This window comes from Somniosus microcephalus, chromosome 3 (assembly GCF_052327205.1).
Source record: "Somniosus microcephalus isolate GS21.2 chromosome 3, FLI_Smic_1.0, whole genome shotgun sequence".
NCBI classification, from domain to species: domain Eukaryota; kingdom Metazoa; phylum Chordata; class Chondrichthyes; order Squaliformes; family Somniosidae; genus Somniosus; species Somniosus microcephalus.
In genome coordinates, this window is record NC_140989.1 from 17,513,038 (window position 1) to 17,536,374 (window position 23,337).

Here is a 23,337-nt window from a genome sequence, read left to right on the forward strand (position 1 = left end):
TGCCGAATTTATCCACAATTCTGCACCCACTGAACGCCCTGCTTCAAACTGGTGTAACATGGAAATGGAGTGATGAGTGTAAGCGTGCCTTTCAGGAATGTAAATGCCTAATCACTTCAAAAGAAGTATTGGCCCACTACAACCCAACACTACCGATTCGGTTGGCATGTGATGCGTCACCTTACGGCATTGGAGCGGTGCCGTCACACAAATTCCGTGACGGTTCAGAGGCCAATAGCCTTTGCATCGCGCTCGCTAACCTCAGCCGAGCGTAACTACGCCCAGATTGACAGGGAGGCCCTCAGCCTGGTGTGGGGGGGGGGGGGTGAAGTTCAATTACTATCTGCACGGGCAGAAATTCACCCTACTGACTGATCATCAACCCCTAGTCTCAATTTTTAACCCAATGAAGGGCTTTCCGGTGATGACGGCGCAACGGCTGCAAAGATGGTCACTTTTTCTAGGGGCACATCAGTATGACATAGAGTACAAAGGTACGAAACAACATGGAAACGCTGATGGGCTGTCGCGCCTACCGTTGCCTACGGTGGAAGAAGCACCTGCAGTGGACCCTGTGGAGATATTCCATGTGACCATAGTCGAATGTTTGCCTGTTACAAACGCAAGTATTGAGAAGGAAACCCGAAATGACCCGACACTCTCTCGGGTCTATGATTTGACGGTGAAGGGATGGCCAGCATATGGCGACTCACTGTTGCCAGCATTCTCGCCAAGGAGAGAACAGCTGTCAGTGTGCCGGGGAACCTTGATGTGTGGATCCCGAGTGGTAATTCCACCCAAGTTGAGAGATAGAGTGCTCAATGAGCTTCACGAGAGTCATCTGGGAGGGGTAAAAATGAAGAGCCTAGCCAGGGCGTTTGTGTGGTGGCCGGGAATCAATAAAGAAATCGAGGATATGACCAAGAGATGCACAGGATGCCAGAAGGTCCAAAACGCTCCACCACAGGCCGCGCTACATCCATGGGAGTGGCCCTCATCTCCATGGCAATGGGTACACATTGATTTCGCTGGTCCATTTATGGACTCAATGTTTCAAATCGCTGTGGACGCCCATTCGAAATGGCCAGAGGTCATTAAAATGTCCTCCACCACCACGGAGAAAACTATTGCAGTCCTAAGGACCATCTTCGCCAGGAATGGGTTGCCAGAACAGATTTGTTCCGACAATGGCCCACAGTTTGTGTCTGAGGATTTCCGGAGGTTCCTGAAGAATAATGGGGTGAAACATTACACATCTGCCCCATATCATCCAGCCACAAATGGATTGGCTGAGAGGTTTGTTCAGACCTTTAAAAAGGCCATAAAGGCAATGTATAATGACGACATACCACTGCAACACAAGGTGGATAACTTCTTGTTTGCTTACCGGAATGAGACACATGCAGTAACCAACCAAACTCCAGCCGTACTGTTTTTCAACCGGAGACTAAGATGTCGCTTGGATTTGCTCAAACCAAACATAAGACGAGATGTTGAGGATAAGCAGTTCCAGAACATAAATGAGAAGCCAACCAGGAGCTTCAAGATAGGGCAACCAGTCTTGGCCCGCAATTACCGAACAGAAAAATGGCAGCCAGGAACGATATGTACACAGCAGGGACCACTAATGCACACAGTGGGCGTTGGAGAGAGCATCGTGAGACGCCATGCTGACCAGATTCTAGAGTCACAGGAACAAGCCAAACCTATACCACAAGCATGTGCACCTGGTAATGAGCCCGAAGTACAGATTGCGTCTACCTCAGAAGCAGGGGTATTGGAAGCTGACGAACCAACCAATGACAATGAGCCAGAATTGACTCCACCGCCAGAACAGGATACTCGAGAAAGGCGCTATCCAGTCAGGATCAGGAAGCCTCCTCAAAGACTGAACTTATAAATGACTATTTCAGTTGATGTATATATTACTGAGAAAATTGTAATTGTAATTAGTTATTATTTAGTTGTTAAATGAATGTTATGTACTGTTTATCTAAAAGGGGAGGAATTGTTGTGTATGTACCTTTAAGGGAATAACTGGTCTTAGACTGCAGTACCGGCAGTGACCACCCCTGTATAAAAGGCCCTAGCAGGCTTCTGTATTTTCAGTCTGACGCTGCCTCCTGTTCAGTAAAGTACCTGTTAAACTGTTCTCCCGAAGTCCGTGTATTATTGAGGCGCGGACTTTATAGCGCTGTCTGACATGAATCAGTCATTCATGAAAGAAAGACTTATGAAATAATACTGAGCAGCCTACGGGTGGCGCTGTCCAGGGAGAGTATAAATACTCGGGCACGGGCCCGGTTTGCGCAGGACATTCTTAACAGGAACTAGTGAAGGACACAACTAGACCTCCATGTTGTCAAACAGTTGATTAAAGCTTTGTTTAACGCTTAGACCAAGTGCCTAGTAGTTTTCTTACATCACTGTCTACTGCCTGTAAATTCTCCGACTTGCATTTGCAAAATAAGACAACTTGGACAACAAGTGGCCTTAGTGTTATATTCTTTTAATACTGTACAAGAAATTACTAAAACGAGAGGCTTTAAGATCAAAGAAATCAAAACAGTAACATCAAAGAAAGAGATGCCATCCAGCAACATATATTACTATTTATTTAATCCGTTCGAATCTGAGGTGGAGCAACAGCCACGCACTGCAGTAGAAATATATATCCACACGATCTGGAGAATCCCGTACCCAGTCTCACGCAGATTATAATGTATAATTCAGGAGATACAAAGAACGGTATGATACAAAATATTTACAGGCAGATTAATGTAATCATTTCTGGAAAGATTCAGACAGGGTTAACGGCGAACGGCCGTTGGTGACAGTGTGGAGAGTACAGCCACTGGCGCCTCGGTCACGGGAATGCTGCAGGACTGAGCGGAGCGGGAAAGACGTCTGGCAAGCACTTCACGTCGTCTCGGGCAAAGAGGCTGAGGGTGGGAGCTGCTCGGCCGAGGGTCACTTCCCCAGCTGCGGAGGGGAGCTGAACGCTTCATATACGTTGGCAGCAAAGTCCTTCACCTGGTCCATCAGCAGCAGGTCCTGGGCAGCAATGGCATCAGACCGTCAGCCACAACCCGCCTCTGTGCAGCCCCCCACCCCCAGCTTTAACGTGGGGAAGCGTCCCCCAGGTCCCTTCACGGAGGACCAATCAGACACGAATGGACGCCAGGCAAGAGGAGGAGCGATTGGGAGGGGTGGGTTTTAATAAGTGTCTTAAAGGAGGAGAGGGAGGTGGAGAGCTGGAGAGGTTTAGGGAGGGAATCCCAGAGCACGGGCCATAGGCAATGTTCCCTTTAAGCTGCGTGGCTGCGCAGCTGCCTGGAGCTCCCGCGCAGTCCGCTTGCCGGCTTTACAATAGGGAAAACCGCGCATGCGCAGGAATTTGAATGGGCCACGCACCGAAAAATAATTAAAGGGAACTTTGGTCGTAGGTGGCTGGAGGCATGGCCACCAATGGTGGGGTGGAGGGGGAAAAACAGGGAATGCACAAGAGGCCAGAACTAGGGGTAATACAGAGTCCATGGGGGAAGGGGTTGTAGGGTTGGAGGAGCTTACACAGATTGGATGGGGGCGAAGCCATGAAGAGATTTGAATGCAAAAATGAGAATTTTAAATTGGCGGCGTGAGGGAACTGGAAGCCGATGTTGCTCACTCGAGAGAAGGGGAGAAGGACTGGGTGAGGTGGTGGCCTGTTCACTGCTCAATGAGCTCACCATGTCGAGTGTACATCGGGTACAGGCTGCACCTTCACGTTCCTATTTGTTCCACTACCGAACACGGTTTCGGACTCTGTGTGCAGAGGTGCTCAGCGCTAGAGTTTCAATGTTGAGTGGGATGGAGAGGGGCTTTGATCCACTGCTGTGCACTGGACAGCAGCGGGCCTGAGCCGAGGCCACGGCAGCAGGTTTGGGAGGGGGTGGTTGGGAGTGAAGAGAGAGCAAGATCCAGGGAGTATCAAATTTAACAAAAAAAAACATGAAAAAAAAATTATAATTTAATGGGGAAGCCGTGGGGGAAGGGCCGAGGCCCTCAGTGGAGGATACTGCCTGGGCTGAAAGGGGTAGGAGAGAAGACAAAACAAGTCGAGAAGTAACGTTTATGCGACACCAAGATTGTAGTCTGCAGATTGTAGGAGAAAGGGGGGGCGAGAGGTAAGGAGTTCCCAGATTTTAGGGGGTCCGGGGAAGTAATGAGTTAGAGGTGGTGCGATGGGAACCGACTGTAACACAGTGAGAAGGCAGGGAGCAGGGAAAGTGGCCCCACAAAATGACCATCACTCACCTGAACAAAATGGCTGGGTGTCTCACTGCAGGTCGAATGTATCTGCCCATTCATAATCGGGATGATTTTGGCGAGTGGAAGTCTAACATTGGACAAGCTGCAAGGGGGTGGGGGGAGAAAGATGAACATTAAACGAGAGGAACAGGTTGCTGGTGAAACCAATTCTCGCAGTGGGCCTCACTGTGTAACGTGCACAGCCCGTCAGGTACTTACTTGCCAGTGTCTCAGCCCAATTAACAGCCAGAGATCAGGGGGATGATCAGCCCAAGCCAACTGCTCTAAACCACAGCATGCCAGTTAAAAAAAAGACTTGTATTTATATAGCGCCTTTCACAACCACTGGACGCCCCAAAGCGTGGCGCCACCACTGAAGTACTTTTTGAAGCGTAGTCACTGATGTAATGTCGGAAACGCGGAAGCCAATTTGTGCACAGCAAGCTCCCACAAACAGCAATGTGATAATGACCAGATAATCTGTTTTAGTGATGTTGATTGAGGGATAAATATTGGCCGGGACACCGGGGATAACTCCCCCTGCTCTTCATTGAAATCGTGCCGTGGGATCTTTTACATCCACCCTACAGAGCAGACGGGGCCTCGGTTTAACATCTTATCCGTAAAAAGGCACCTCCGACAGTGCCGCACTCCCTCAGTACTGCGCTGGAGTGCCAGCTTAGATTTTTGTGCTCAAGTCTCTGGAGTGGGACTTGAACCCACAACCTTCTGACCCAGAGGCGCGAGGGCTACCAATTGAATTACCTGATAAACAAGTATACCAGAATCACTGTGCACAGCCCCTAAAAACATCTCCACCTCAAACCACTGAAAGAACGGAATCTAAAGCTGCAGAAGCTTGTCAGCACAATCTCCAAGACTAGATTCGGCCACCAAAAAAGTCCCTCTTTTACAACCGACTTCCAGCAGCCTGCTGAGATATTCATGATTGCAAAAGATAAAATCCCAATCCCAATCGAAGTGGGAAAGTGAATCAGGCTTTAGGTAGAGGATGGTGCATGTATGGAACAGACTGCTGGCGGTGGGAGTGCTGTGGCTGCTCAGACATTGAGTATATTCAAGGCTGAGATCGATAGATTTTTTGGACTCTAGGGGAATCAAGGGATATGGAGACCAGTTGAGAAAGTGGAGTTGAGGTCGAAGATCAGTCATGATCTTAAGAACATAAAAATGAGGAACAGGGAGGAGGCCGTACGGCCTCTCGAGCCTGCTCCGCCATTCAACATGTTCTTAAATGAAAGCAGGCACTGGACAGGTCATCGACCTGATACGTTAACTCGGTTTCTCTCTCCACAGATGCTGCCTGGCCTGCTGAGTGTTTCCAGTATTTCCTGTTTTGAGTTCAGATTTCCAGCAGCCATGCTGCTTTTGCTTTTGTTGTTCTGGTACTGGAGCTACGTTTGGCAGGGGAAGCTGATTGAGGAGTGTGAAAAGCAGAGGGATTTGGGGACTGGCCGGATGGATTTCCTCCTGTGCGAGTCAGGTCTGGCTCCGTCAGTTTGAGGAACTTGGAGCAGTCGCTTCACTGGTCCCGTCCTGTCCTGCGCGTTCCTGCAGTAGAGCGGAACTCCTGCTGCCCTGCCGCGGCAGCGGGTTCCAACCCGGGCCAGTCTGCAGCCGCGTTCTGTCCCAGGGTTCATCCAATGGCCAGGGGGACGGTAGCAGATGTGCGACCAGCAGGCCCCTCACTCCTGCCGGTCCAGAGGGAGGTAGTGCCAGCAGATTTACTGGGGCACTCATTTCTATATCATTTTTTAAAAAACTTTCATTGAAATATTCTCTCAAACTTACAATTCAAAAAGCTGTAAAGGTGGGCCCGGAGCCATCATTAAGTAACTCGTAGAATCTTACAGCACAGAAAGGGGCCATTCGGCCCATCATGCCTGTGCTGGCTCTTCGAAATAGCTAGGTAGCAAAATACTGCGGATGCTGGAAACCCGAAATAACAACAGAAAATGCTGGAAAAACTCAGCAGGCCAGGCAACATCCGTGGAGAGAGAAATAGAGTCAACGTTTCAGGTCGAAGACCCTTCATCAGGACTGAGAAAAAACACAGGAAATGAAACAGATTAAAAGGCCAGTTTGGGGGCTGGGAAATGGGGATGAAAGAACAAAAGAGAAGTGAAGAGACATTAAGAGGTATTCAAGACAAGACGAGATGGTGATCGGACTAGTGGAGACAAAAGACGGCTCTAGATTAGGTGTGAAATGCGCTGGCAGAATGGGAGACAGCTGCCATGTGGGAGAGCACAAAACAAAAGGTGTGGATAAAAAATATATATAAAAATGTAATAGGGGCCGAGGTTATGATCTGAAATTGTTGAACTCGATATTGAGTCCGGAAGGCTGTAATGTGCCTAATCGAGGGACAGCACCTCATCTTCCGATTCGGCACTTTAGTCTTCCGGACTCAATATCGAGTTCAACAATTTCAGATCATAACCTCGGCCCCTATTACATTTTTATATATTTTTTATCCACACCTTTGTTTTGGCCCTTCCCCCTTTTTTCTCTCTCCCACATGGCAGCTCTCTCTCATTCTGCCAGCGCATTTCACACCTCATCTAGAGCTGTCTTTTGTCTCTCCACTAGTCCTATCACCATCTCGTCTCGTTTTGAATACCTCTTAATGTTTCTTCACTTCTCTTTTGTTCTCTCATCCCCATTTCCCAGCCGCCAAACTGGCCTTTTAATCTGTTTCATTTCCTGTGTTTTCTCAGTCCTGACGAAGGGTTTCGACCTGAAACGTTGACTCTATTTCTCTCTCCACGGAAGTTGCCTGGCCTGCTGAGTTTTTCCAGAATTTTCTGTTGTTACTTCGAAACAGCTATCCAATCCCCCACAACCCTGAAAATGTTTCCTTTTCAAGTACATATCCAATCCCCCATTGAAAGTTATTGTTGAATCTGCTTTCACCGCCCTTTCAAGCAGTACATTCCAGATCATAAAAACTCGCTGCGTAAAAATCATTTCTCCTCTCCCCTCTGGTTCTTTTGCTAATTATCTTAATCTGTGTCCTCTGGTTACCGACCCTCCTGCCAGAGGAAACAGTTTCTCCCCATCTACTTTATCAAAACCCCTCATCATTTTAAACACCTCTATCAAATCTTCTCTGCTCTAAGGAGAACAATCCCAGCTTCTCTAGTCTTTCCACGCAACTGAAGTTCCTCAACCCTGGTACGAGATTCTAGTCAATCTCTTCTGCACCCTCTCCAAGGCCTTGGTGTCCTTCTTAAAGTGTGGTGCCCAGAATTAGCCACAATACTCCAGCTGGGGTCTGACCAGTTTTATAAAAGTTTAGCACAACTTCCTTGATTTTGCAATCTAAACTTAAACCGAGGTTCCTGTGCAGCATTAGCTATAGTCACATCTCCCTGCTTGCACGTACCGAATGGCGTGTCGTGCTGCAATTGGGGGGGAATCCACTGACCTGCTGATCTTTCTGTTTTGAGTCAATTCCTGTTCCGTTGGCTTGAAGAACTCCGCCATGTTGTCCAGCAGTCGGCTAAATCCCCGATTCAAACAGGAATTCAAAACAGTGTTGAAGTCCGGACTGTAATATTCACACAAAATAATAGATAGTTAACGACCACATCTTGCTTTAGTTTTTAAAACATGCAGGTGAACCAGCAGCAAGCTTAAGGGCTCATGGCTTCTCAGCTTGGAGCGAGCCGAGAGGGTGAAATTCAGCTCAGTTACTTTGCAGAGACAGTAATTCAGCTGAACTCTTCGGCTTGAGAGTCTCTGCCTTTCTCAGCAGCACTGGGAACGCCCCGGTTAAAAAACGGGGACAATTGAAAGGCGCAGAGTTAAACCTCCTGTGCATACATGCGAGATTGGATTAAATCATTAAAACTGTAGTGATAAAGAGTATTTGTTGCAAATTGTTTAGGGCCATTAATTTACCAGAACTTTCTTGGTCAGACGAGGACGGAGTGGTTAGTGTTTCCTGCAGTTTCCCCGCGCCGCTGCTTTGCGTTAGGTTTAGCCAGCACCGGCTGCCTTCTCGTACCGTGCCCAAGTGAGCATTCTCCATATAGGAGCCTGGACAGCGAGCGTCGGCGGGCTATTGGCTGCATGACCTATCGTAGCCGAGCCCGATCTTAGCCACGCACTCGTGGAGCTCCGCTAACGTAGCACCGACCAGGCATCGATCCTGTGGCCTTCCTGTTCTCTCCGTCACTGTACCATAGCAGAGGGCAGGGCATTTATCCACTTTTTAAAAAAATTCATTCGTTCACAGGATGTGGATGTCGCCGGCAAGACCAGCATTTATTGCCCATCCCTAACTGCTCTCGAGACGGTGGTGGTGAGCCGCCTTCTTGAATACAGCTGAGTGGCTCGCTAGGCCATTTCAGAGGGGCAGTTAAGAGTCAACCACATTGCTGTGGGCCTGGAGTCACATATAGGCCAGACCGGGCAAGGGTGGCAGATTTCCTTCCCTAAAGGACATTGGGATTTTACGACAATCCTGTAGTTTCATGGTCACCATTATTGATGGTAGCCCTTTATTCCAGATTTATTTAACTGAATTTAAATCCCCCAGCTGATTTCAACTCATGTCACTGGATCATTAGTCCAGGCCTCGGGATTACTAGTCCAGTAACATAATCACCACACTACCGCACCCTCTAAGGCAGTGCTGGCTCACTTCCACTCAAGACTCCCATCTGCACTGTAAGGAAGGGTAAGCAGAAACCTGGTTCTCCTCCCACCACCGCCACGTAAGCCTGCAGTCTCTAATCAGTGAGAACATCACACCCGCCCTGCTCCCAATCCCGATGTCCTGATCAGACTTTAATAGCTGAAGATACACAGCACTGTCAGAGGGGAAACTGAATTTCTCTTCCCCGGAATTCCCTCATACAGACCTTTCCAGCATATCTCTGGTTTCATTTAGAAGTTTGAGTGTGGTTAAGTCTTTTTCTGTCAATCCACAGGCCTGCGGGGGGAAAAAAAATTCTATAGAAATTGCAGTGACAGATCCCATATTAAATCTCGCCTCTTAGCACATAACAACCCTGGCCATTGGGGGCAGGCTGCCAAGCTGGCCTCATCTGATGGGAGATGTGGTACCTGCGAGTGAGGCTGGCCATTGGGAGATGTGGTACCTGTGAGTGATGTTCCCATTGGGAGATGTGGTACCTGTGAGTGAGGTTCCCATTGGGAGATGTGGTACCTGTGAGTGAGGCTGGCCATTGGGAGGTGTGGTACCTGTGAGCAAGGCTGGCCATTGGGAGATGTGGTACCTGTGAGTGAGGTTCCCATTGGGAGATGTGGTACCTGTGAGTGAGGTTCCCATTGGGAGATGTGGTACCCGTGAGTGAGGCTGGCCATTGGGAGATGTGGTACCTGTGAGTGAGGCTGGCCATTGGGAGATGTGGTACCCGTGAGTGAGGCTGGCCATTGGGAGATGTGGTACCCGTGAGTGAGGCTGGCCATTGGGAGATGTGGTACCTGTGAGCGAGGCTGGCCATTGGGAGATGTGGTACCTGTGAGCGAGGCTGGCCATTGGGAGATGTGGTACCTGTGAGTGAGGCTGGCCATTGGGAGATGTGGTACCTGTGAGCGAGGCTGGCCATTGGGAGATGCGGTACCTGTGAGTGAGACTGGCCATTGGGAGATGTAGTACCTGTGAGTGAGGCTGGCCATTGGGAGATGTGGTACCTGTGAGTGAGGCTGGCCATTGGGAGATGTGGTACCTGTGAGTGAGGCTGGCCATTGGGAGATGTGGTACCTGTGAGTGAGGCTGGCCATTGGGAGATGTGGTACCTGTGAGTGAGGTTCCCATTGGGAGATGTGGTACCTGTGAGTGAGGCTGGCCATTGGGAGATGTGGTACCTGTGAGTGAGGCTGGCCATTGGGAGATGTGGTACCTGTGAGTGAGGCTGGCCATTGGGAGATGTGGTACCTGTGAGTGAGGTTCCCATTGGGAGATGTGGTACCTGTGAGTGAGGCTGGCCATTGGGAGATGTGGTACCTGTGAGTGAGGCTGGCCATTGGGAGATGTGGTACCTGTGAGTGAGGCTGGCCATTGGGAGATGTGGTACCTGTGAGTGAGGCTGGCCATTGGGAGATGTGGTACCTGTGAGTGAGGTTCCCATTGGGAGATGTGGTACCTGTGAGTGAGGTTCCCATTGGGAGATGTGGTACCTGAGAGTGAGGCTGGCCATTGGGAGATGTGGTACCTGTGAGTGAGGCTGGCCATTGGGAGATGTGGTACCTGTGAGCGAGGCTGGCCATTGGGAGATGCGGTACCTGTGAGTGAGACTGGCCATTGGGAGATGTAGTACCTGTGAGTGAGGCTGGCCATTGGGAGATGTGGTACCTGTGAGTGAGGCTGGCCATTGGGAGATGGGGTACCTGTGAGTGAGGCTGGCCATTGGGAGATGTGGTACCTGCGAGTGAGGCTGGCCATTGGGAGATGTAGTACCTGTGAGTGAGGCTGGCCATTGGGAGATGTGGTACCTGTGAGTGAGGTTCCCATTGGGAGATGCGGTACCCGTGAGTGAGGCTGGCCATTGGGAGATGTGGTACCTGTGAGTGAGGTTCCCATTGGGAGATGGGGTACCTGTGAGTGAGGCTGGCCATTGGGAGATTTGGTACCTGTGAGTGAGGTTCCCATTGGGAGATGTGGTACCTGTGAGTGAGGCTGGCCATTGGGAGATGTGGTACCTGTGAGTGAGGTTCCCATTGGGAGATGTGGTACCTGTGAGTGAGGCTGGCCATTGGGAGATTTGGTACCTGTGAGTGAGGCTGGCCATTGGGAGATGTGGTACCTGTGAGTGAGGCTGGCCATTGGGAGATGTGGTACCTGTGAGTGAGGTTCCCATTGGGAGATGTGGTACCTGTGAGTGAGGCTGGCCATTGGGAGATGTGGTACCTGTGAGTGAGGTTCCCATTGGGAGATGTGGTACCTGTGAGTGAGGCTGGCCATTGAGAGATGTGGTACCTGTGAGTGAGGTTCCCACTGGAAGATGTGGTACCTGTGAGTGAGGCTGGCCATTGGGAGATGTGGTACCTGTGAGTGAGGTTCCCATTGGGAGATGTGGTACCTGTGAGTGAGGCTGGCCATTGGGAGATGTGGTACCTGTGAGTGAGGTTCCCATTGGGAGATGTGGTACCTGTGAGTGAGGTTCCCATTGGGAGATGTGGTACCTGTGAGCGAGGTTCCCATTGGGAGATGTGGTACCTGTGAGTGAGGCTGGCCATTGGGAGGTGTGGTACCTGTGAGTAAGGTTCCCATTGGGAGATGTGGTACCTGTGAGTGAGGTTCCCATTGGGAGATGTGGTACCTGTGAGTGAGGCTGGCCATTGGGAGATGTGGTACCTGTGAGTGAGGTTCCCATTGGGAGATGTGGTACCTGTGAGTGAGGCTGGCCATTGGGAGATGTGGTACCTGTGAGCGAGGTTCCCATTGGGAGATGTGGTACCTGTGAGCGAGGTTCCCATTGGGAGATGTGGTACCTGTGAGTGAGGTTCCCCATTGGGAGATGCAGTATCTATGAGTGAGGCTGGCCAATTGGAGATGCCTGTGAGTGAAGCTGCCCGGTAGGAAATGGACCCAAACGAACCATGAACATTTTTCCATCTCCTAACTGTGTGCTGTGCCCAAGTCCCTTGGTTGCTCAACACTTCTCTAAATAGTGCTTCTCTCTCTTGGCCGTGGTGTGAGAAACAAGATCTGGGGAATAGTGCAGAGAAGGACAGCCATATCCTAGCTTCCCCTTACTCTCTAAAGCCTTATTTTTGATTTGGCACAGTGATGGCAGGGTCTCGAGACTGCTGTGGGTTAGGCTGGCTTGGCTGTACGAGACAGTATTGAGGTAACTTGACGGGGAGAAACTTCCCATTTTCAGAGCTTAGATGTCAATGCAACTGTGTTGCAGGTTTGTATAAAACAGCACTGCAAACTCCCGGTGTTAATGCACAGCAGCAGAGTTGGCAGGATGCAGGCCCAATCCAAACGGTTTTCAAACTCCAGGGGAGTGCAGGGGCTTGGGAAGCTGCTGAATATTAAGGGGGGGCCAGGGACCAGGAGGAGAGAGTCAAAGGACACTGTCCTGCATCGCCTTACAGCTGTTTTCAGAGTAGAGATGGGCTCTGTGAGTCAGTAACAGGGCAGATATAAAAGTGACTTAGCGTTAAAATGTTACTGAGTCCGTCCAGAACGTAGCTGAGCCTCAAAGACCGGGGAAGGACCAAGGACCGATTCTCGGTCTGTCGAGTTAGATGCTCTCAGTAGGGGCGCTACAATTGGAATCAGTGTCTCTGGGTGAGAGAGGGGAAAACTGGCTAGGGTCCCTGCCTTTGACTGCTATCCAATCATCTGCGCTGGAAGTCGACGACATGTTGAGGCTGCAGAGTGAGGTCCCGTGCAGGCGAATAGCCTGCCGAAAATCACTCACCTGAGGCTGACAAATGAATAACGGCGAGTCGGGCGAGGGAGCAGAGGAAGTGCCTCCCATGGACTCGAGGGCTGTACCTCAGCAGTCAGCGAGGGAGGAGAATTGGCGAGGAAAATAAATAAAGGCGGCTTTTCTGTACAATTGCGGCAATGCACCGCAAATGATACATAGAAAAATAGGAGGAGTAGGCCGCTCGGCCCTTCGAGCCTGCTCCGCCATTCAATATGATCATGGCTGATCCTCTATCTCTCTTTTAACCAGCACCTAAATATCCGGAAATCTCTCTTAACCGGCAAAATTCAGGAGTAGGTTCAGGTAAGTTTTACTATATATTAGTGGCCTTGTAACCGGGGTTCCTGCACCTGTGGCCGTGCAACAGGGACTCCTGGATCTGTGACCGTGTAACCGGGACTCCTGCACAACTGCCGTGTAACCGGAGCTCCTGCACCTGTGGCCGTGTACGGGGCTCTCGTACCTTGGTAAGTATACCTCTCTGTAATCCGGACTTTTTGATCAACCGGCACCACGCCGGTCCCGTCGGTGCCGGATAAAAAAGAGTTTCCTGTACCATATTCCCACTCTCTTCCCATACCCCTTGATGCATTTTGTGTCTAGAAATCTATCTCCTTCTTAAATATATTCAGTGATCTTAAATATATTCAGTGAAGCCTACTACACCTGCTATTCCCAGGCAGTCTCCCATCCAAGTACTAACCAGGCCTGACTCTGCTTAGCTTGCAAGATCAGATGAGATCGGGCGTTTTCAGACTAGTATGGTTTTGCTGCGCGCACTCGTCTGCGGAGTGAAACCGTACCTGGGAGGCCAAGGTGTTCTCCTCGTCGGGGATTAAGTACCAACACAGCGGGGACCTGGTCGCGACGGTCTCCAGCTCACCAGGGTGACCGCGGCGCTCCACCTGCTGCCGGATTTCACCCAGGAACCGCTCCAGCTCCAGCAGCGACAAGCTCTGCTTCAGCGAGATGCTGTGCGGGGAAACAGACCGGACATTAGCCCTCGCGCGGGGCCCACGTGCACAACACACAGATCACAGAATCTCACAGAAACACCACAGTGCAGATAGAGGCCATTTCGGCCCATCGAGCCTGCACCGACACATATCCCACCCGATCCCCGTAACCCCTACACCAACACATATCCCACCCTATCCCCGTAACCCCGCGTATTTAATCCCCCTAACACTAAGGGTCAATTTATCATAGCCAATCAACCTAACCCGCACATCTTTGGACAGATCACACAGAGCGTGTTACATAGTATTTACAGAAACAGCCCATTCAACCCAACAGGTCCGTGCCGGTGTTTATGCTCCACACGAGCCTCCTCCAACCCCCTCTTTATCTCACTCTATCAGCATATCCCTCTATTGCTTTCTCCCTCCTGTACTTATCTAGTTTCCCCTTAAATGTGTCTATGTTATTCGCCAGAACCACTCCCTGTGGTAACGAGTTCCACATTCCAACCGCTCTGTGTAAAGAAGTTTCTCCTGAATTCCCTATTGGATTTATTAGTGACTATCTTATATTGATGGCCCCTATGTTCTGGTCTCGCCCACAAGTGGAAACATTTTCTCTATGTCTACCCTATCAAACACTTTCATAATCTTAAAGACCTCGATCAGATCACCCCTCAGCCTTCTCTTTTCTAGAGAAAAGAGCCCCAGCCTGTTCAATCTTTCTTGATGGGTACAACCTCGCACTTCTGGTATCATCCGTATAAATCTTTTTCTCACCTTCTCCAGTGCCTCTATATCCTTTTTATAATACGGAGACCAGAGCTGTGCACAGTGCTCCCAGTGCGGTCTAACTAAGGTATATGGAGACCAGAGCTGTGCACAGTGCTCCCAGTGTGGTCTAACTAAGGTATATGGAGACCAGAGCTGTGCACAGTGCTCCCAGTGTGGTCTAACTAAGGTATATGGAGACCAGAGCTGTGCACAGTGCTCCCAGTGTGGTCTAACTAAGGTATATGGAGACCAGAGCTGTGCACAGTGCTCCCAGTGTGGTCTAACTAAGGTATATGGAGACCAGAACTGTGCACGGTACTCCCAGTGTGGTCTAACTAAGGTATATGGAGACCAGAGCTGTGCACAGTGCTCCCAGTGTGGTCTAACTAAGGTATATGGAGACCAGAGCTGTGCACGGTACTCCCAGTGTGGTCTAACTAAGGTATATGGAGACCAGAGCTGTGCACAGTGCTCCCAGTGTGGTCTAACTAAGGTGTATGGAGACCAGAGCTGTGCACAGTGCTCTCAGTGTGGTCTAACTAAGGTATATGGAGACCAGAACTGTGCACGGTACTCCAAGTGTGGTCTAACCAAGGTATATGGAGACCAGAGCTGTGCACGGTACTCCCAGTGTGGTCTAACCAAGGTATATGGAGACCAGAGCTGTGCACGGTGCTCCCAGTGCGGTCTAACTAAGGTATATGGAGACCAGAGCTGTGCACGGTACTCCCAGTGTGGTCTAACCAAGGTATATGGAGACCAGAACTGTGCACGGTACTCCCAGTGCGGTCTAACTAAGGTATATGGAGACCAGAGCTGTGCACGGTACTCCCAATGTGGTCTAACTAAGGTATATGGAGACCAGAACTGTGCACGGTACTCCCAGTGTGGTCTAACTAAGGTATATGGAGACCAGAGCTGTGCACGGTGCTCCCAGTGTGGTCTAACTAAGGTATATGGAGACCAGAGCTGTGCACGGTGCTCCCAGTGTGGTCTAACTAAGGTATATGGAGACCAGAGCTGTGCACGGTACTCCCAGTGTGGTCTAACTAAGGTATATGGAGACCAGAGCTGTGCACGGTGCTCCCAGTGTGGTCTAACTAAGGTATATGGAGACCAGAGCTGTGCACGTTACTCCCAGTGCGGTCTAACCAAGGTATATGGAGACCAGAGCTGTGCACGGTGCTCCCAGTGTGGTCTAACTAAGGTATATGGAGACCAGAGCTGTGCACGGTGCTCCCAGTGTGGTCTAACTAAGGCTCGATATAAGTTTAACACAACTTCGCTGCTTTTCAATTCAATACTCTAGAAATGAACCCCAGTGCTTTATTTGTATTTTTATGGCCTTGTTAACCTTCATGCTGCTTTTAATGATTTGTGAATCTGTACCCCTGTGGGTCAATGTTCCCTGTAAACCGTGCTTTGTTCTGCGTGGCCTGTTTCTTTGCATGCCGTGCATGCGCGGTATTTACAGTGTAAATGCCAGTGAGCGGCCTGCACGGGACCTTACTGCGAGCTCGTGCGCGGGAACATAGCTGTGGGTATGTGGGCATCAATACACATTTGTAAAGACCACAAGACACGCACACGCACAGCTGTCTACAGGAGAGGGAGCTGCAAGAACAGACTACTGGAAAAAAACTTTATGGTGAGGGTGATTTTTGACTTCCTTTAAGGGTTGCCAGCTCTTCTTGGACGTATTCCTGGAGGGTTCATCACCTGACCCGCCACCTCCATAAACCCCGCCCGTGCATTCAAGGGTACGGTGGCTAAAAGGTTGGATTTTCCAATCGGTGTAATTTTGATGCTGGTGTTAGGAACATAGGAATAGGAGTAGGCCAGTCAGCCCCTCGAGTCTGTTCTGCCATTCAATAAGATCGTGGCTTGGGCACAGAATCCAGGCTGACACTCCAGGGCAGTACTGAGGGAGTGCTGCACTGTCGGAGGTGCCGTCTTTCGGATGAGACGTCAAACTGAAGCCCCGTCTGCTCCCTCGGGTGGATGTAAAAGATCCTATGGCACTATATCGAAGAGGAGCAGGGGGTTCTCCCCGGTGTCCTGGCCAATATTTATCCCTCAATCAACATCACTTGGTCACTATTTGATTGCTGTTTGTGGGAGCTTGCTGTGCACAAATTGGCTGCCGCATTTCCTACATTACAACAGTGACTCCACTCGAAAACAATAAAGTATTTCATTGGCTGTAAAGCTTTGGGACGTCCCGAGGTTGTGACAGGTGCTATATGAATGCAAGTTCATTTTTTCAAAATTTTTCCAGACATGTGGAAACTGCTGCAAGCAGAGCGCAAAACTTGTAACCCCCACCTCCTCACTTCATCCCCCTCCCCCACCGCGTTCCTGCATCCGACACAGAAGCGGAATACCGACAGGCTCCGTTATATTTACCTTCCAATCACATTCTGCACAGCTTTCTTCACCACCGTTATCAGTTCGCTCAAACCTAAACGGGACAAAATGGGGGCGGGGGGGGAAAGCAAAACAAAAACAGCTATAGTTAGAAACTAAAGTGTAGGCTAAAGGGGCTTCCCTGTGCAGTCGGTGGCTCTCCCGGCACAAGCTGCAAGCTGCACTGGAAAGGGTCGGGAAGTGGCTCTATTCTTGGTGGCGATGGCTACTCGCCTTCCTGTGGCTGTTGCAAGCTGCTGCTGGAGTCACCGGCTGCGGTTCCGGCCCGCCAGAGGGCACAGAGCCGCTTTAACACCTCTGGCCTCAGCATGGCCTAAACCCGTCCCCCCGAAATATTCACACGAAGCAGAGCCACTAATGATGCTGTTACACTGTGCGCCACCCACACCCCAAAAGATTACCGCCACACCCTTCCCCGCCAAGAGACAGTCACTGGTCGAGAGGTGTAGAGATTGAGTGCAATATTGTGAGTTTAGAAGAATGAGAGGTGGTCTCATTGAAACGTATAAAATTCTGACAGGGCTCGACGAGGTAAATGCTGGGAGGATGTTTCCCCTGGCTGGAGAATCTAGTAGAACTCAGGGGTCATAGTCTCAGGATAAGGGGTTAGCCGAGAGCTGTAGGAAGACGCTACCTGGAGGTCGAGTGTAGGAATCCTGCCTCCACTGGCAGGAGGGTCAGTAACCCAGAGGACACAGATTTAAGGTAATTGGCAAAAAAGCCAGATGAGGAGAATTATTCTTTTTACGCAGCGAGTTATGATCTGGGGTAGAAAATTCCAAAGATTCGCAACCCTCTGAGTGAAGAAATTTCTTAAATGGCCGAATCCTGAGTCTATGTCCCCGAGTTCTCAACTCTCCAGCCGGGGGGGAAACAACCACTCAGCATCTAAAATAACAACAGAAAATGCTGGAAAAACTCAGCAGGCCAGGCAACATCCGTGGAGAGAGAAATAGAGTCAACGTTTCAGGTCGGAACGGAGAAAAAAAAGGCAGGAAATAAAAAGATTAAAGGGCAGTTTGGGGGCTGGGAAATGGGGGAGGGGATGAAAGCAGAGACATTAAGAGATATTCAAGGTGAGACGAGATGCTAATAGGACAGGTAAAGAGACAGACAATGGCTCTCGATGAAGTGTGAAATGCGCTGGCAGAGTGAGAGACAGCTGCCGTGTGGGAGAGAGAGAGAAAAAGGAAAAGGCACAAACCAAAAGTGTGGATCAAAAATATAAAAATATAATAGGGGCCGAGGTTATGAAATGAAATTGGTGAACTCGATATCGAGTCCGGAAGGCTGCAAAGTGCCTAATGGAAAGATGAGGTGCTGTTCCTCGAGCTTACGGTGAGCTTCCGTGGAACAATGCAAGAGGCCGCGGACGGTGAGGTCTGAGTGGGAATGGGGCGGTGAATTAAAATGACAGGCGACCGGAAGCTCGGGGTCATCCTTACGGACTGAACGGAGGTGTTCCGCAAAGCGGTCACCCAATCTGCGTTTGGTCTCCCCACTCAGCATCTACCCTGTCCAATAACGCAGCATCATGCCTTTTGCTCGGTACTCGAAGTAACCTGGCGTGTGACACACAAACACAGCAAGCACGCTTACCGTCACCAAGGAGGTGCTGTATACTCGACAGGTACTGCTGCTGCACGTCGGGAGGAGCTAAGGGGGTCTGCGGCACAAACAGAACACAAAGTGAGTGACCCAATAACACTGGCCGACAGCAGGCTGCAGCAGAAAGAACACATATGCAATATGGTGCTTTAAAAATGCGTCTCTCAGTAACATCCCGACCCGCTTCGCACACAATCAACCGCCTTTGAAGAGCGGCGACTGCTGCTACGTGGGCGAACCTGGCGGACATTTTGCGCACGGCAAGATCCCGGAAACAACACTGAGCTGAGTGGCCATTTCTGGGACGGTTGGCTGAGGGGGAGGAATGTTAGCCCCTTGCTCACCCAGCTGGACAGGCAGACTCCAGCCTTGGTATAGTTGTCTCATTTGAAGAACAATGCAGCACTTTCCTCTGCGGGCTAGATTCGGTGCTCGTGTTCTGGAACGGGACTGGAAGCCAATGCCTCTTGCAAGTTGTGATGGGCGCGCGGCCACACAGCAATCTGTGAAGGGGCCGCGCAGGTCGCTCACAAACTGCCCCGTTGGAGAGGCTGCGCGTCGGGCATTTAAATAAACAGGTATTATTTGGAGGGAATCAGTGCTTGAACCCCACAACTTGCAGACTCAGAAGTGGGAGCGCTACCTACTGAAACTGGCACAGGGATTATTGCCATCCAGTTGTGTCAGAGGGGGAGACATTAACATCTCACTGAATTTCTGCCTGTATGTTATGTGGCGAGTCCACTCAGTGTTCCCAGACGTGTGGCTACAGTACTCTGGGCTCCAGTGCCACCTTATGGCAGGATTAAAGTACTGCACAGGTTGCATTGACTTCCCCCTTGCATACTGTAATACACGGCGAACTAGTGATTTTCTGGTTACTGGGTCTATCAAATTATCAGTCAGTCAGTCATTAACACTCCTGACACGGCAAAAGCATTCCACTGCAGAAGGGTTTCTTTGGAATCCTCTACCCCAGAGGGCTGTGGCTGCTGAGTTGTTGAGTATATTCAAGGCTGAGATCGATAAGATTTTTGGACTCTCGGGGAATCAAGGGATATGGGGATGGGCAGGAAAGTGGAGATGAGGTCAAAGATCAGCCATGATCTTATTGAATGGCGGAGCAGGCTCGAGGGGCCGTATGGCCGACTCCTGCTCCTATTTCTTATGCTCTTTCTGCATGGGTCCGTCCCAGCGCATCAAACACCGACAATTTAAACACAGGTGGAAATGCTGCACAGTGAATGAGTGCTAAACGCGCTGCTTAAGAACATAAAATGCTGGAAATACACATCAGGCCCATCAACATCTGTAAAAGAGAAAAGATAGGTTAATGTTCGTGCTCAGATCCTTCATCAAGGCATTCTGACCAAAGGTCTCTACCAAACTGTTTTTTAATATACTTATCCTTGTTTTCAAATCTCTCCATGGCCTCGCCCCCTTTCTATCTCTGTAACCTCCTCCAGTCCTACTTCCCTCCGAGATCTCTGCGCTCCTCTAATTCTGACCTCTTGCGTATCCCCAATTTTAATCGCCCCACTATTGGCGACAGTGCCTTCAGCTACCTGGGCCCCAAGCTCTGGAATTCCCTCCACAGTGTCAGCTGTGGCTCAGCTGGTAGCACATTCGCCTCCGAGTCAGAAGGTTGTGGGACTGGAGCACATAAAGCTAGGCTGAGACTCCAGTGCAGTACTGAGGGAGTGCTGCACTGTCGGAGGTGCCGTCTTTCAGATGAGACGTTAAACCGAGGCCCCGTCTGCTCTCTCAGGTGGACATAAAAGATTCCATGGCACTATTTCGAAGAAGAGCAGGGGAGTTCTCCCCGGTGTCCTGGGCCAATATTTATCCCTCAACCAACATAACAAAAACAAATTATCTGGTCATTATCACATTGCATGTGGGACCTTGCTGAGCGCAAATTGGCTGCCGCGTTTCCTACATTACAACAGTGACTACACTTCAACAAGTACTTCATTGGCTGTAAAGCGCTTTGAGATGTCCGGTGGTTGTGAAAGGTGCTATATAAATGCAAGTCTTCCTTCCTTTCCCCTAAACCTCTCCACCCTATTTAAGACGCACCTAAAAACCTACCTCTTTGACCATCTGTCCTAATCTCTCCCAATGTGGCTTGGTGTCACACTTTTAACGCTCCCTTGAAGCGCCTAGGGATGTTTTACCATTTTAAAGGCACCGTATAAATGCAAGCTGCTATTAACTTATATTTTCTCTTTTATTGTTGTTTTTGTCTGATGGATCTGCTGTTCATTTCCAGCATTTTCTGTGTTTTTCAAATTTGATTTTCAGCCATTTTTGCAGATGTTTTCCTTTTAACTCGCTGCTTTGGTACGCCGTCAGCGTGTGCTTACCGTGCCGTTCTTGCCGACTACTGCGTTGTCAGGTAGATATATCCTCCGATGATATTGAGTTGAACCCGTAGGAGGACCACAGCATGCAGGTACTGTACACAGCCACGATGCTGCGGCTGAAACCTTGGGGGGCGGGAGGAAGGGGGCACGGTGGCGAGAAGAGAGGGGAAGGAAGAAAAGAGAAATGAGAATTTGAGCCGAGAATGATGGCCAGTAAGAACATAAGAATTAGGAGCGAGAGGAGGCCATACGGCCCCTTAAGCCTGCTCCGCCATTCTATAAGATCATGGCCGATCTTCACTTTAAATCCACATATCCCTTGATTCCCGGAGTCCAAAAATCGATTCCTCTCAGCCTTGAATATACTCAACGACTGAGCATCCACAGCTCTGGGGCAGAGAATTCCAAAGATTCACCACCCTCTGAGTGAAGAAATTCCTCCTCATCTCGGTCTTAAATGCCGACCCCTTATCCTGAGACTATGCCCCCTAGTTCTAGACTCTCCAGCCAGGGGAAACAACCCTCAGCATCTACCCTGTCAATCCCCCTCAGAATCTTACCTGTTTCAATGAGATCACCTCTCATTCTTCTAACCTCCAGAGAGTATAGAACTACTCAACAATCACAAACTTTTCCAATTTATGGAAAACTATGGAACCATACCCAATTATACCAGAACACAACAGGTGTCTCAGTGCTGCAATAACAAGCTCACAGCGAGCTGCGTAAATAGAAGCAGTTCATGAGCATGTAGTAAGGCACCATTTCGATTTACTTCATGGGACTGTTTCCACGCCAACATTTTCCCCCAAACACACCCAGGAATCTAGTTTCCAAATCTGGGGTGGAATTTCATCGGCAAAAAGCAATTTCAACTTAAAGTGGAGTCGGACCACCAGCCTTCCTCAGGACTTTTGTTTGGCCCCCTTTTCTTTTGTTCTTCCCTCCACATGCAGCTGTCTCTCATTCTCCCAGTGCAATTCACACCCCATCTAGAGCCATCCTTTGTTCCTTAACCTGTCCCATTACCACCTCCGCTCGCCTTGAATATCTCTCAATGTCTCTCAATGTCTCCTGCTTTCTATCCTATCACTGACCTTCCCTTTTGTTCTTTCATCCCCTCCCCTTTTCCCAGCCCTAAACTTGCTTTCCATTTCCTGCTTTTTTCCAGTTCTGACGAAAGTCTCCGACCTGAAACGTTAACTCTGTTTCTCTCTCCGCCGATGCTGCCCTGGCCTGCTGAGTTTTTCCAGCGTTTTCTGTTGTTATTCCTCAGGATAACGTTCCCCGCGCGCTGCCCTAACGACGTGGCCAACCCCAATCTTTAGGACAGCAGCCCTACCGTAGCGGTGGAAAATACTAATGTTAATCACTGCCCATCCTTATAACTGGGTTGAACATAGCCTGCTTGTGCTCAGAATTCAGCACAATTCTAGGTCGAAGCATGCAGAGACGCCTCCCGCATAAGAGCACCCCAAATTCACTCTCAAACCTTGGCTAAATCAAACAGAATAGAAATAGAAACCGAGCTCACTTATGATCCTGAGATCCTCCAGATCTCCAACTTGTTGGCAGGTCTAAAAAAAGAAAGAGAATATAAAAACAGAGCATTACAATTGACCTAGACACATTCAATTTGTATACTACAGAGGTACCTCAATTACCTGCCGTGACCGAGAAGAAAAGAAAGACTTTCATTTCTACAGCGTCTTTCACGACCACGCGACGTCCCAAAGCGATTTGCAACCAATGAAACACTTTTGAAGTTAACAACAGAAAAGGCTGGAAAAACTCAGCAGGCCAGGCAACATCCGTGGAGAGAAAATAGAGTCAACGTTTCGGGTCAAACCCTTTGTCAAGACTGGAAAGGCACAGGAAATGAAATAGATAAAAGGCCAGGCTGGGAGAGAAGAGACATTAAGAGGTATTGAAAACGAGGCGAGATGGTGATAGGACTAGTGGAGACAAAAGACGGCTCGAGATTAGGTGTGTAATGCACTGGCAGAATGAGAGACAGCTGCCATGTGGGAGAGAGAAAAAGGGGGAAGGGCCAAAACAAAGGTGTGGATAAAAAATAAGTAAAAATGTAATGTGGGCCGAGGTTATGATCTGAAATTATTGAACTCGATATTGAGTCCGGAAGGCTGCAAAGTGCCTAATCGGAAGATGTGGTGCTGTTCTTTGAGTTTTTCCAGCATTTTCTGTTGTTATTTCGGATTTCCAGCATCTGCAGTATTTTGCTAAAGTACTTTTGGAGTGTAGTCACTGTTGTAATGTGGGAAACGCGGCAGCCAATTTGCACAGCAAGCTCCCACAAACAGCAATGTGATAATGACCCAGATATTCTGTTTTTGTGATTGAGGATAAATATTGGCCAGGACACCGGGAGAACTCCCTGCTCTTCTTTGAATAGTGCCACAGGTTCCTTTACGTCCACCTGAGAGAGCAGACGGGGCCTCGGTTTAACGTCTC

The 23,337-nt window shown here is 49.6% G+C and overlaps 1 pseudogene across 1 annotated transcript in view; it reads right to left on the reverse strand.

Moving 5' to 3' along the window:
- Positions 1 to 2,488: 2,488 nt before the first annotated feature.
- The window catches only part of LOC147120876 (peroxisomal biogenesis factor 3-like), a 50,998-nt pseudogene continuing 30,149 nt past the window's right edge, over positions 2,489 to 23,337 (reverse strand). The window contains exons 2-10 of the transcript XR_015075323.1: positions 22,400 to 22,442; positions 20,866 to 20,988; positions 18,491 to 18,557; positions 16,871 to 16,925; positions 13,535 to 13,703; positions 9,183 to 9,253; positions 7,742 to 7,864; positions 4,297 to 4,393; positions 2,489 to 3,054 (exon numbers count right to left, since the gene is read on the reverse strand). The product of XR_015075323.1 is annotated as a peroxisomal biogenesis factor 3-like (transcript). The remainder of the gene's footprint in view (positions 3,055 to 4,296; positions 4,394 to 7,741; positions 7,865 to 9,182; positions 9,254 to 13,534; positions 13,704 to 16,870; positions 16,926 to 18,490; positions 18,558 to 20,865; positions 20,989 to 22,399; positions 22,443 to 23,337) is intronic.